The following is a 13,338-nucleotide window of genomic DNA, read 5'->3' as shown; positions in this document are numbered from 1 at the left end:
AAGAGAGAAAAGTGTTCAGTAGTGAGTCTTGCCTGTATACAAGGATCCAGGTAATAAATTTCAATTAAGATTCAGTGCTTTAAGGAGAAAACTTACCTCCTGGTGAATTAGTATGTATCCTTTTCTCACCAGATAATTAAAGTTCAGTCCCTCACTACATTTTAAAATTTCAACTGCCTAGAAACCCACTACTAAAATTAGTGCTATAATAATAATAGCTATTATTAGCCTACATTTATCATTTCATATAAGTTTTTAATTTTTTTTATCCACGGTGTAAGAGCCTAATTTTCTTTTTTTTTATTGTAAGTCATCTCAAAGATACTTTAGAAGTAGGCAGGGTCTAAATAATGAATGCATTAAAAAATAATAGTTACCATCTAGGGAAACACAGTGACCCTGGCCTGCTTCCCAGCTCTGTTGTTCACGCAGGCCACAATCAGCTTCTACACGCCGGGGCCCATGAAATAAAAGTAACCTTACAAGGCTAGCTGGGTAGTTGCTGTAGGAACCCTGGCCGGCCCCAAGGGAAATGAACGAGAAGGGAGAGGGAGACACAGATTTCCACCCAAGCCCATGTAGTTGTTGAAGCAGAAAGGAACAGCCAGGGTTGGACATGAGCCACCTCATCTGCATAGAAGGACTTCAGATTCACCAATTTTAGAAACATTTAAAGAGCTGAAGTTGAAGAGTCTGGGTATATCACATGGCCCACAGTGTGGAAGATGTTCAACAGAATGATGTTCACAGATGCAGTAGGAAAAGACAGGACGTTTGCCTCTACTTCAAGTGCATTCCGATCACAGACATGATTTCTGCTTGGAATGATCTGAAATTTTTGAGCCCCGATTCTTCCCTTTATCCCTTTCCTCCCCCCCACTCTTCCCTCCCTCCCTTCCTTCCTTCCTCCCTCCTTTCCCTCTTTCCTCCCTCCCTTCCTTTCCTCCCTCCCTCCCTCATTCCTTCCTTCCTTCCTTCCTCCCTCTCTCCTTCCTGCCTTCCTTCCTCCCTCTTTCCTTCCTGCCTTCCTTCCTCCCTCCCTTCTTCCTTCCTTCCCCCCCTTCTTGTCTTCCTTCCTTCCTTCCACCTTCCCTCTCTCTCTCCCTTCCTTCCCTGTCCATTCTCTCTCTTTCCTGGGACAGAGCCAAATATCAGTGGGAAGAAGCTGTGAGTGGTCTATATGAGAGCCTAGCAGTTTTGCAAAATTCCAGACAGGCTGGCCAGCTTATTATTCCAGCATCAGGCACAAAGTCAGTGCTCAATAGGGTATGTGGAATTGAATGGAGTCTTTTCCAAAAGACCATAGAGATTATTGAACCCAGACAGCAATGAAATCCACAAAACATTTGACAGTGTACCCATTCATTTGAAAATGTCAACAAAATGGAGGGAGGGAGGAGGCAAGAATAAACCTTCCATATCTAGGCCATTCAGAAGGGAGTGCTCTATAAATGTTCACTCATAAAGATGACCTTTGATTAGAAGGGTGAAAATCAAATACAGCATTAAACTCAGTTAACAAAGAGGATCTCTTTTACACGCATAGATCAAATGCATTGCCTCATGTGAATTCAGATTTGTGTATATTTCAGGTTGACCAGGATAAGGTGGCATATATGGTAGACGCAGAGAATAGTTGCATCCCTCAGGCTCAAAGTGTGAAATGCAATGACCTGTGTATGGTGTTTATGTCCCTTGAAAGACACCCTTTGAATGATTCCATCATCCTCTAAACAAGTTATCTGCCCCCAACGCCTTTGTGCTCTGTACAGTCAGTAACATAGATGCCATTACTTTTTAGGAAGAAGACTGCCTCCACTATTAGTCTCCTAAGCTACAAATGTGATTTAAAACCTCTCAACCAGCACTTTATCCATGGCAAGATGCATTGCCTATCCCCTGAGAAGTCATGAGTGCAGTCTCCCTTTAAGGGCACTTAAAGTGGACTGAAATTGAATAATCCTTGCAATTTACAAGGGCTATTTCCCTCCGGTATAGAATGAAGTTGGAGATACAGAGAGCTCAGAGAATCAGAGCAAGCCAGAGGAGATGGGGTTTGGAGAAGAGCCCACCATCATTTCCACTCCTTACAACCACCCACCTTCAAGCCACAAATGAAAGAAAAGTATCTGTGCCCACAGATAATTTGAATGATTTCTCTGAATGTGAGTCATTTAGATGAAACATATGGAAACTCACTTTGGCAAAAATGAACGAGGGGAGGTAACGGGGAGCGGGAGGAAGAAAATCATCCATTTGACTAGATTACATCAAAAGCAAGGTTTTCTCAGGATGCCTCTTCAACGTAACTTATATCCTCAATGAATTATTCCACATTTGTAAAAACAGCTTATGCTCCCTATAAAAACTTTAAAAATTGTTATGCTTCTTTTCGTTTGTATTCAAAGGAGACAGAAGGAAATCTCTAGGCCTTAAATGTGATTATGGTTCTTTAATTTGGAGTACAGAATTTTTTTCACTGGGCTGACTACTCTAATCAAATTAATGGGCATCCACCCAATCTCCACTTCCTCCACTTCTTTGGTCCACCCTGAGTTACACAAGCTACACTCCTTAAGGACTTCACCATTTGACGTATTTGTTGGACTGGAGAAAACTGTACCAACATAGAAACTACTCACGATGATGACTATTGGCCCAGGTGCTGTGGCATGGATGAAGTCATTCACATCCTCAATATGACAACCATCAAAATGCATGTAAGAAAGGAGTTACTTATAGACAGTACAGTGCAGGATGCTATGTCCGTAAAATTTTGTAAGTCTGGGCCATCCTTACTTTGAAGAGCACACAGTTTCAACACTGATAACGTTACAGGTCTGAGTTTGAAGCATTGTGCCAAAGCATTTGAGTGCTTATCAGGGAAGGGGTTCCTGCACATTTGACGTAGGGTGTGTGGCAAATGCTATCAGTGCCCTCCTATGTCCGTGAGACCCTACCTTCTCTTTGTGTTTTGGATGACCTCCACCAACAATTACCTGAATCTCTGGACTCAAAGAGTTCTTCCAGAGCCACAGAAGACCACTCAGCTCATGTGTGCAGGCCAGGAGTGCTGGGGAATTAGTGCATCTAAGAAATTGTCCTCAACCAATGACCAATGGCAGTTGGAGGATAAATACCTCAGCTCCCTCATCTCTCAAGTGGAATAATTCTGAGGCTTGTGTTTTCTACTATTTCTCAGAGTTTCCCTTACAATGTTATGCTCCAGTTGCTCACCTTGAGAACTAGTTTACTAATTCACTCTTTATTTACTGCCTTCCCATCCTTATATCAATTTCCATATCCCTGCCAATGTTTCCTGCACCTCCTGAAGAGACTCTTTGCACTTGAATGTCTGCCTGAGGTCAGCGTCTGGAGTGAACCCAAATGAGGACAGAGTGAGTCCATCCTTTACATGTGCTCAGGAAATGTATCAGTGACAGTGTAGAGGAAAATAGGGATCTCTTCTATGATCAAACTTGAGAGGATTCATGGATATGCAGGTGAGACAGACACTGCTGGTCAACTACCTGAAGCAATAGTTCCTCCCTCCATAGTCAATAGAAACCATTTTGGTTTGGCCAAAACAAGCTCAGAGAAGCTAAGCCCTTTCCTCAGCCCCTGAGGTTGAGTCAAGCTCAGTGTAGGTCAAGCATGACCATCCCAATCCTGTTTGCTGATGATCTTTGGGGGACGATAGCTGGTTGCGTGCCAGCTCATGAGACATAAGCAGGAATGTGCTGAGGAACTCTTTTCCTCCTATAAACAGAGAGCTGGAAAAGTAAAAGGGTTCTTCATCCTCTCTCTTCTCTTTTTTTCCTTCACCTTCCTTCCTGTTTGGAGCACCATAGAGTGATCCATGGAGTAAATGTAGTCATCTTAAACCCATGAGAGAAATGCTATTGAGCTGCTAAACCAACCTCAGAACACCTACCTCCAGACTTCATTTATGTAAGATAAATGTTAGCCAAGATTTCTGTTACCTACACCCAATTTATCCTGATTGATACAGATGCAGTTCTAGGAGCCAGCTTAATGAAATGGAATGATTTGCAGGTGACAAGACTCAAATGTAGCAGTGGAAGGAGAAAGTCCTATATATCCCGTGTATCATTTCAGAGTTCACTCAAAATTTGAAAATGAAAGAGTCTGGTGTTAATATTCCATTTCTCTCCTGGGATACTCCTCTTTCATGCAGTGTCAAACTGCTTACCACAACTCGGGATCTTCAGCCTGCTTCTGCCTCTGCCTGACCTGCTCTCCCCACAGGTCCTCATGGCACCCTCTCCTGCTTTCATCAGTCTCCGCTCAATTGTCACCCCCGCAGGGACAATCCCCTATGTAATGGTGCCACCCTGGCCCTCATCACCTCCTCTCAAGGAAAGGATGGATGGGGAAGAATGAGATTTGCTCCACGAAGCAAGAAGGTTATTACCATCCTTATAATTGGCGCATTAAAGTTTATGATATGGTCCAGAGTGACCACATTATTAAAAGCTAATGCTATGGATTCATGCACCATCAAAGAGGCTGGCTGGCTGATACAAGGTCAGAAAGCCCATTCTCTGCCATTTTCAAGCATGACTACACAGAATTTGGGGGTCCTTATTCTAAAGCCCCTTTAGTTACCTACCTACAATAATCCAGTAGTTAATATTACTAAAATTATTATTAATATCATCTTTTTGGCTGATCAAATTTCTTGGCCAAAGCTTTTCTGATTTCCTTTTGTTTTGAGGAGATGGAAAAAAATGGGATTAATGCCTTAATTGCCATATTTTAAAACTGTCATCAAGTCACCTTTTCACCTCAAGAGGAAGAGGAGAAGGAAGAACAGCTCTGGGCCAGTATATCTAACTCTCTCCTAGAAATCTCTACCTGGAAGACACAGCACTAGCATGACTGTGGTAGACATATGCTAGTTCTAAAAGCTGTTCACATGCCCCTGTTCCTTAACTTTCCTCTACCTGTAGAGGCCAGAAAGCTAAAACACTGTATTTCCAAATCTCCATTTAGCTAAGGGTGGCCACAAACCATAATTTGGGCCAATATGATATAGGCCAAATTCCTAGGTAAAGATCCCTTGCCAAATAAAAAGGAAAATCTTTGCTAGGATAAACCCCTTCACCTTATGGGCCTCCACGCAATTTTCTACTTGGAATGCAGGGGCAAGGGCAGGGTCACAGCAGCCATCTTGAACCATAAAGAAGTAAGCAAAAGGCAAAAGGCCTACCTGCCAAGGTAGGTAGTAGACCAGCAAGCCGAAAAGAGCCTTCCCATCCCTGAATCGTTGAGCTGCCTCACAAGGCTTAGACTGCATAGCTCGGACCTCCCAGTCTTGTGACTCACACACACCCCTACCTGTTTCAGCCACTCCAAGAGGGCTTTCTGTTCCATGCAGCTGATCATTAATAAAAGACAGACTGACCTCAATGAAATCCTCTCCCACCTGGCCCTTCTTCCAGTGTCCTTATCACAGTAAATGACATGGCCATCCTTCTGAGCATATAGGCCAAAAATCTATGTGTTATCCTTGACACTGTTCCCACCCTCAGGCCTATATCCAATCCATCACTGTCTGCATGTCCCACCCCTAGTCACCATCTTAACTGCTAGTTCCAGATACCACTGTCCCTCCTCAGAATGACTGTGACAGCCTCCTTATCTCTCCGTCCATGTGAAGTTCTCACTGTAGCGTTTCCTTTTCAGAACACAAACCTAATCATTCACACACACACACACACACACACACACACACTCCTGCTTAAAAGCCTTCAGTGGCTCACCATATGTCCTGTGATTGTGATATAAATATTTAACATGGCCTAAAAGGCCCTTTGGGGTTTATACCCAGCCCATCTCTCCAGCCCTAGGCTGTGCCAGCCTTCCTCCAAGTTTCAGCCTCCTGACCTTCATTTCCACACCCTGCCTCCACAAGATCTTGGCATAGGCTCTTTCCTCTGGATGGAAAACTCTTTTTTGCCTCTACTCTTTGCTATTTGACTCTTGGAAAATTCTTCTTCATTCAGAACACAGTCCTGGCTTCTCAACCTCAGAGAACTCTTTCCTGACCCAGCTCAGGAGTTAAAGATCCTTTGTTTAGCACTGCCACTGACCACCTTCCCTTTTGTAGACTCTCTAGTTGTAATTATGCATCCTTAGTGGGATTAGTTGTTTAATGGTAAGTCCTTGAGAACAGGATCTCTGTCTGATTTTCCATTTTATCTTTGCATAGCAATCACATCAAGCCTCACATGATGCCTAGCACAAAGCAGGTACTCAATAAAAACTTGTCGAACAAGGGTTGAATGGAAGAAAGCCATATAGCCCATTCAGTCAGCCATCCCCTAAATAACTGATGATTACCATTAGAGTATCTAAACAAAAATGTAACTAAAAAATATGATTGAGATAATACCAAAAAGATACTTGACTGGGCCATAAATATTTGAAGAATCACCAAATTCTGCCATCTCACTAGTGGTATCTATATCAGGCCGCACCTTGTCTGATACATGGAGGGACTAGGTTAGGGAGTGGTGGGGAGTGGACACATGCTCTGGGCAGCTGAGGCCACGCTATGATAATAGTGGGCCTGACAAGGCCCTAATCCAGGTTCACAGGTTGTGTTGCAAATATGTTCTAATTGCAGAGAGAGGCTGTGAGAGAGGCCTTTCTCCTTTACCCCAAATAACTGTCCATCTGAAGCATCCCTAAACATGGGGTGTGGATCTCAAACCACTGACTAGGAGGCTGCATGGGAACTTGCCCTCTCAGTCCAGAACACCCCTCACCAGATGACTTTAAAAATGGTAAATGGGAAAATTGAAAAGAGGGGAAAAAATTGACAAGAAAGGTGAGAAATTATCTTGGTCTAGAGGGTCTCAGAAAAGATCAAGTTTTTCCTCAAGCAGGAGGTGCTCTTCCTTCCTTACTGGTTTTCTCAGTCATTGGATCACCAAGATGTGTATGTTCCCACTTCACATCTAATTCATGTGACACAACCAAAGGAAGCATGGGGTGGGGAGACAGGCTGTGTTTTGTGGGAGTGAGAGAATAAACAGGTGCCTGGAATCTTGGCAAGACCTTTATGTCATGACCCTATCAGGGTGGTCAGAAAGGAATGTGAAAAACAGGATGAATGGCATGGCATGTAACATCTTCCTCCATCTCCTCCCAAACCCACCAAACTCAATTTTATTCTATTCCTTGTAGGGACAAAATTTTAGGGGTCAGAAGCCATGGATTTAAGCCTCAAATCTGCCACAGATGAGCTTTGTCATGAAGCTTTAATCTCTCTGATTCACATTTTTTCCACTGGCAAATAGTAGGTGGAACCCAACTGGTAAATAAAGATGGAACCCAACATAGAATTGTGCCCAGAATCAATGATATCATGTATGTGAAAGCCATTTATGCACTGCAAAGCTTATATCCTCACTAGCTAATTCGATTGGACTTCTCATTCCCCAAACGCTCTTTACTGTATTTTTTCAAGTTATTTTATTTGTCCATAATTAAAATCAAGTTGATTATAAATGTAATAGAGTAGGTATGAATACTGAAAATTTTTGGATAAAAAATTGCTTATTCAGCTTATTGTGATTCTCTTTGGCTCCCCTCTTTACTGTACTTAGACAGCCTAGACGTATGTGTTTATTCACCTCTAATGAAGGAAGATAATTCTCCCAAGGGCCACACCTTGAACCTGGGCCAGCTTTTCCGAAACTCCATACCTTCTGTGTTGGCTCCCTCCCTCTTTCATAGGACACTCCCTCAAGCTCCTTGTAGAACTGTTCTTCCCTGACCCTATTCAGTGGTATCGTGTGGAACAAGAAGGCGTCAGGTAACCCCCAGAAGTAAATTGTAGTTTCTACTCACAGGCACTAGCTATTCATGATACAACCTCCAGGAGCTTTCATACAAAGCTAACTGTGGCTGGAAGAGGTGCATTAGTGGCTTTCTCGGAGCAGGGGATTCAGGGCATCTTGTGTGCAAATCTGTGGTTGAGGATCCCAATTCCATGGAAAGATGTGGCTCCGGCAGTTGTCACACGACACTCCATGTGGAGACAGACCCCAATCCTCACCACCAACAAACAGGGAACTCACGGACAGTGTTGAAAGGGCCCACATTTTCCCACAAGGTGGAAAAAAAAAACAAACACCTGTGTGGGGCCCTGATCTACAGTGATGAGGGTGTGCATGCAAGTGTGAACACAGGGGCACACACGCATGTGCATATATGTGTGTGATGTATTAGAATGTTTGCAGTTGGTCAAGCAATTTTATTGGCATTAGCTATCTTTTTGCAAAGTGTTCAACTTTCCACTTTGGAGAAAAGACGGTACCAAGATTAATTCTTGGAGAGCCCCAGTGAAGAAACGGTGAGGGGACAATGGAGATGCAGATAGTGTTTTGATAACCCAACTGCCACAAGTCACATATGCTGATGCCCAGAAATCTCACGATTTGATCATCTGTATTGATTAAGAAGGCTCCTAATTCAGAGGTGTGGAGGTGGGAGGATCTTTCCTAACCTGGCAATGTCCCAACCCAAAATTAACTTTGCGTTTGAGGTTGAGAGATCAAACAATATCTTCCTGCTGGCTAGCATCACTCTCTTGGAAAAGGATCCCAGATCAAGGAGTCAGCAGGGTTGGTGTCCAGTGAGGGCTCTCTCCTTAGGTTTGCACTCAGCCACCTTCTCAGACGACTTTTCCTCTGTTCATGCATGTGGAAAGAGAGAGACCTCTCCCCCCTCTTGTTATAAGGCCCCCAAACCTATCAGATTAGGACCCAACCTTAAGACCTCATTTAACCCTAATTATCTCTTAAGAGCCCTGTATTCAAATACAATCACATCAGGGGCTAGGACTTCATTGTATGCGTTTTGGGGAGACACAATTCAGTCCATAGCACTTGGCATCCTACTACTCAAGAATCTGAGTTTATAATCCTTGAACTTCAACTAGGCATTTGAAGAACATCAAATTGTATTAAGAATATCATTTATTGTTTCCAATACAGCCAGAGCAGGAAAATTGCTACAATATTTATCCTGTAACAGGCAAAGTATTCACTTCACTGGACCCACCCAATCCCAATTTACTATGTCTAAGTAAAGTGAATTCCGAGCATCCACTTTGTGTGAATAAGGGAAACAAATAATTCATTATACCATTTCTTAATTTTAATAACGTCTAGATATAATATAGCAAGACTGATGTACTATATACTTCTTTAAGTGGGACTCAACCCACATTGTTTTCACCAGTCACTAGGCAGCCAATTAAATACCAACCAGCCACTGAACTGTCTGCTAGCACAGAGGCCAGGCAACCTCATTACTGATAAGGTTAATTTAATCAGTTACCTTCGCTAAGTGCCCGTGAGTCACTCCCAAATTTAAAACACAAATAAAAAACATGAGTGGAAGCATTTCCTAGGTGGGGGGAATTCCTCATACCTCTCTCTGCCCACCCATCTCCCCTCACCTGGGTCACCTGCCTGCCAAACACCCCTATCTACTGATAACCAGAATTTTTTCTTTACAAGACATAAGCGTAGGGACCTCAAACCCAGGAACAACAAGATGTGCCCCCTTTTGTCTATTAGCAAATCTGGTATAGCTGCACGTGTTTGTGTGTGATAGGAAGGGTCCTCTGAGTCTACAACTGGAATGTGTTCTCAGTTGGAGGTTCTGCGAAAGAAAGAAAAAGGAAAGGGAAAGTTTAACTCTAAACTAGGAAACAATCTGTTCTGCAGCTGGTGGCATTCAGAGTCGGGCAACACGGAAGAAGTGCTATTTGTGTGCACAGGTGTCTAGGACTCTGCAATCTGCCCAGCTGGGAGCGCTGGGAATGGAGGCTAAACCACCGGGTCTCCACCTTCCTCTTCTTTATCCTTCCCAGGAGCTCCTCACAAACTATGGACTCTCTGACCAATGACTGAAATATACATATTATTCTCAGAGGTCCCAAGGAAAACACAACATTACCATAATTTTAAGTCTCTGAGAAGCTCCAAACCTGAAATTTGAATGTGCCAGCCAGCATTACACCAATGGCCATCTTACTTCTTCCAGGCCAGGATGGTCAAGGCCTACACCCTGACTTTCATGCAATTAAACGGTGATGCTCATAGTGAGGCTCAGGTCCAGGTGTGGATGTAACAGGGAGGAATTTAGCATGTCTGACTCCATACTGCTTCTATTGCCCTTACCGCTGTGACCTATAGCTTAGAAACTTCTCTTTAGCCCTGCATGTAGGCATGTTAATCATCGAAGGAAACTTGCTTAAAGCCAAGATTTGCAAAAACCACTCTTTACCCAAAACCCACATCACCTGAGGAGGTAAGTAAGTATATACAGAAACAGCAATGCTATGTTTAAGATTTACAGAATGGCATGACCGGATTTCTGTACTCCAAGATCAACTAATTGAGGACAAAAAAAGCTTCAAAAACCTACCTTAGACCATTGCGGGCACCTGAATGTCTACAGACATCAGGCACCTCTTGACTCCAGCTCCTTCCCACTTCCCCCTCTTCCTAAAACATAAAAGCAGCTCAAAATTCATGCTGAGGAGAGATGGTTCTTTAGGACAACAGTCCATCATCTGTTTGCTGACTTTCCACAAAAGTCACTTTCCTACCCCAACATCTTGCCCCTCGACTCACTGGCCTTTCATGTGGCCAAGGGAATGAGCTCAGGCTAGGTTACATGTATAACGATATTTAGCAATATAGACATGATGCATGCAAATGCATTCACAACAGAAAAGTGACAGTAGTGGTCAATAACCATCCTCCTGGCTGCTTTACAAACTGAAATATTTTGAAGTTGTATCCTGAGATGAGACCTTTCATCAAAATAAACTGCAGATTTAAAATAAAGTAAAATAAATTGCAGGATTAAGATCAAGTGATAAAGGACTAAAAGAAAATATGGACAAATATTATATGACCTCAGGATGGGGGTGGCTTCTCTAAGTATGATACCAATGACAGAAATCACAATGGTAACAGAGGCGACTGCCTCCAAAATAAAAGCAATCAAACAAACAAACAAAAACAGGAACTGCAACAAGTCACTAGTCACTATCGTAACAGTATGCCAACAAAATTGAAAGCCAACAACCAATGAAGAAAAACATGTTGATAACACAGAAAACAGACAAAGTACGCTTAATGCACACAAAGTAACAAAAAGTCAGTAAGAACCCTGGTATAATTCTGTTGTGCACCACTGTTCTCTTGAGCAGCAGTAGCTTACCTCCTCTGCCTGACTTCTCTCCCACCTCCGTGCACACCACCACCCCACTGATGATGTGATGGGGACGGACATGAGCCCGCTGAGGCCCCAGAACTATCGTGTTGGTTGTAAATTAAGACTGACACAGATGATTATTTTAAGGCGGATAACGAATAAAATAAGTACCAGTTATCTCGAAGAACAGGTTAAGGGCTAGTGCAAAGGATGAGCTGCACGTTGTTGGAGCAGAGACAAGGAATTAGGAGGGTAGTCCAATAACATTAGCAACTTTGAAAAGGTCTGTACAGGCAATGAACTCCCTTGGGCTTTGAAATAACAACCCCTGGGGCTTGTGGTTGAGGGGTGGTTTGGGGCTCATCCATATTAATGAATGGCACTTAGTGCCGGAGAAAGACACAGAATCGGATGATGAAGAGAAGTGAAATTCCTAAGTATATCTGGAGAGCAAGCAGCCCTTGGAAGTTCTACACAAAAAAGTCCAACTTGCTGCTGAAGAAGAAGGAAGAGGAGGTAGAGAAGGAGGAGCAGGAGGAATAGAGGAGAAAACACTCCCATAAAGAAATCCATATGAGATACTCCAGCCACAAATGCACAAAAATCAAACCAGAATGAAAAAGATTCAAAACCATGAACACCAAGATCAAAAGGTCAAGAATCCTCAAAAGAAAGAAAGAATGAAAGAAAGCAGAGAAAAACTCCTAAAACATCAAATGGACCTAGCTCTGTAGAAGACATTCAAGCAAAAATGCAAGCAAGTATAGAGAAAGGTGATTGTCTTTCCGAAGAGAAAGCCAAGCTCATCAATCCTAGGAAGCACAGCTCCCGGAGGACTGACCCACAGGTTATTCAAGATCTCTGGAGTGGAGGAAGTCTCCTAAAGGAAACAGCTTAAACGGCTTATTAAAATTTTCCATCTCATTTTATTTCTGTAACAGTTGATCTCTGGCTGTCCTTTTTATAATGCAGAGTGAGAACTTTCCTTACCGTGTCTGATAAATGTGGTCCAGGCTGCACAGCCAATAATGTGTTGTCCCAAAATGCCTGTTTAGTCTTTAAAGGCAGAACTCCACCTTTTGCTTGGGTTTAAATATGTATGGAAGGCTTCAACAGAACAAAGTAGTCGTGGTGATCAAATGGAAATGGTGGAGAGACAAAACTACATGTGTGAAATAAACTTAGTTTTTTAATAAATTTTAAAAATCAATGAGAAAAAGATGAGCACCTCAATAGAAAAAATAATAGTTGGGGGTGCCTTGGTGGCACAGTTGATAATGTGCCCAACTCTTGGTTTCAGCTCAGGTCATGATCTCAGGGTTGTGGGATCGAGCCCCAAGTCGGGCTTCACGCTCAGTGCAGAGTCTGCTTGACATTCTCTCTCTCTCTCCCTCTGCCCTTGCTGTGCATGATCTCTCTCTCTAAAATAAATAAATAAATCTTTAAAAAAAAAAAGAAAAAACAATAAACGACATGATCAGGCAATTTACAAACACAGAAACCCAAATATTTTTTAAACATAATGTCCTTTGTAATAAAAAAAATGAAAAATGTTAAATATGCATAATTTTTCATTTATCAGATTTAGCCATTCAAAAAAAAAAAAAAATAACGAAACCCATTTCTGGAAAAAAGGTGGGGACTCCCAGAAACCAGGCGGGAATGACAACGGATGAAATTTTTTCCAGGTTGATAATTTGACACTAGGAATCAAAATCCTAAAATTTGCACTTCATTTGACATTGGAATTCCAAACTTAACCTAAATAAATAACTGTGGATAGGCACAAAAATGAAGCTACAACATCCGTGACAGTGTTGTTTGTAAGAGAGAATACTGGGTCCGTTAACTGAAGAACATACAATGGAGGATGGAGCAGTGATTTAGAATTGCATTGGGAAGGTGTTAAGTTTTAAGGTGGGTTTCTGAACAATATGATCCTACACTTATAAACATACACTATATATGCAAAAAGTATATAAATAACATGTACTCATAGAAAAAGACTAAAAGAAGAGAAGAAGTAAATGTCAGTGGTGGCTATCTACAATGAGATCATAGATGGTATTT

The 13,338-nt window shown here is 42.4% G+C and overlaps 1 pseudogene; it reads left to right on the top strand.

Annotated features, from left to right (window-relative positions):
* The first annotated feature begins 11,344 nt into the window (after nucleotides 1-11,344).
* Nucleotides 11,345-12,166, top strand: LOC113934093 (annotated as a pseudogene).
* Nucleotides 12,167-13,338: the final 1,172 nt, after the last annotated feature.

The sequence above is a fragment of the Zalophus californianus genome, chromosome 13 (genome assembly GCF_009762305.2).
Source record: "Zalophus californianus isolate mZalCal1 chromosome 13, mZalCal1.pri.v2, whole genome shotgun sequence".
In the NCBI taxonomy this organism is placed as follows: domain Eukaryota; kingdom Metazoa; phylum Chordata; class Mammalia; order Carnivora; family Otariidae; genus Zalophus; species Zalophus californianus.
This window is presented reverse-complemented; position numbering and strand designations above follow the sequence as displayed.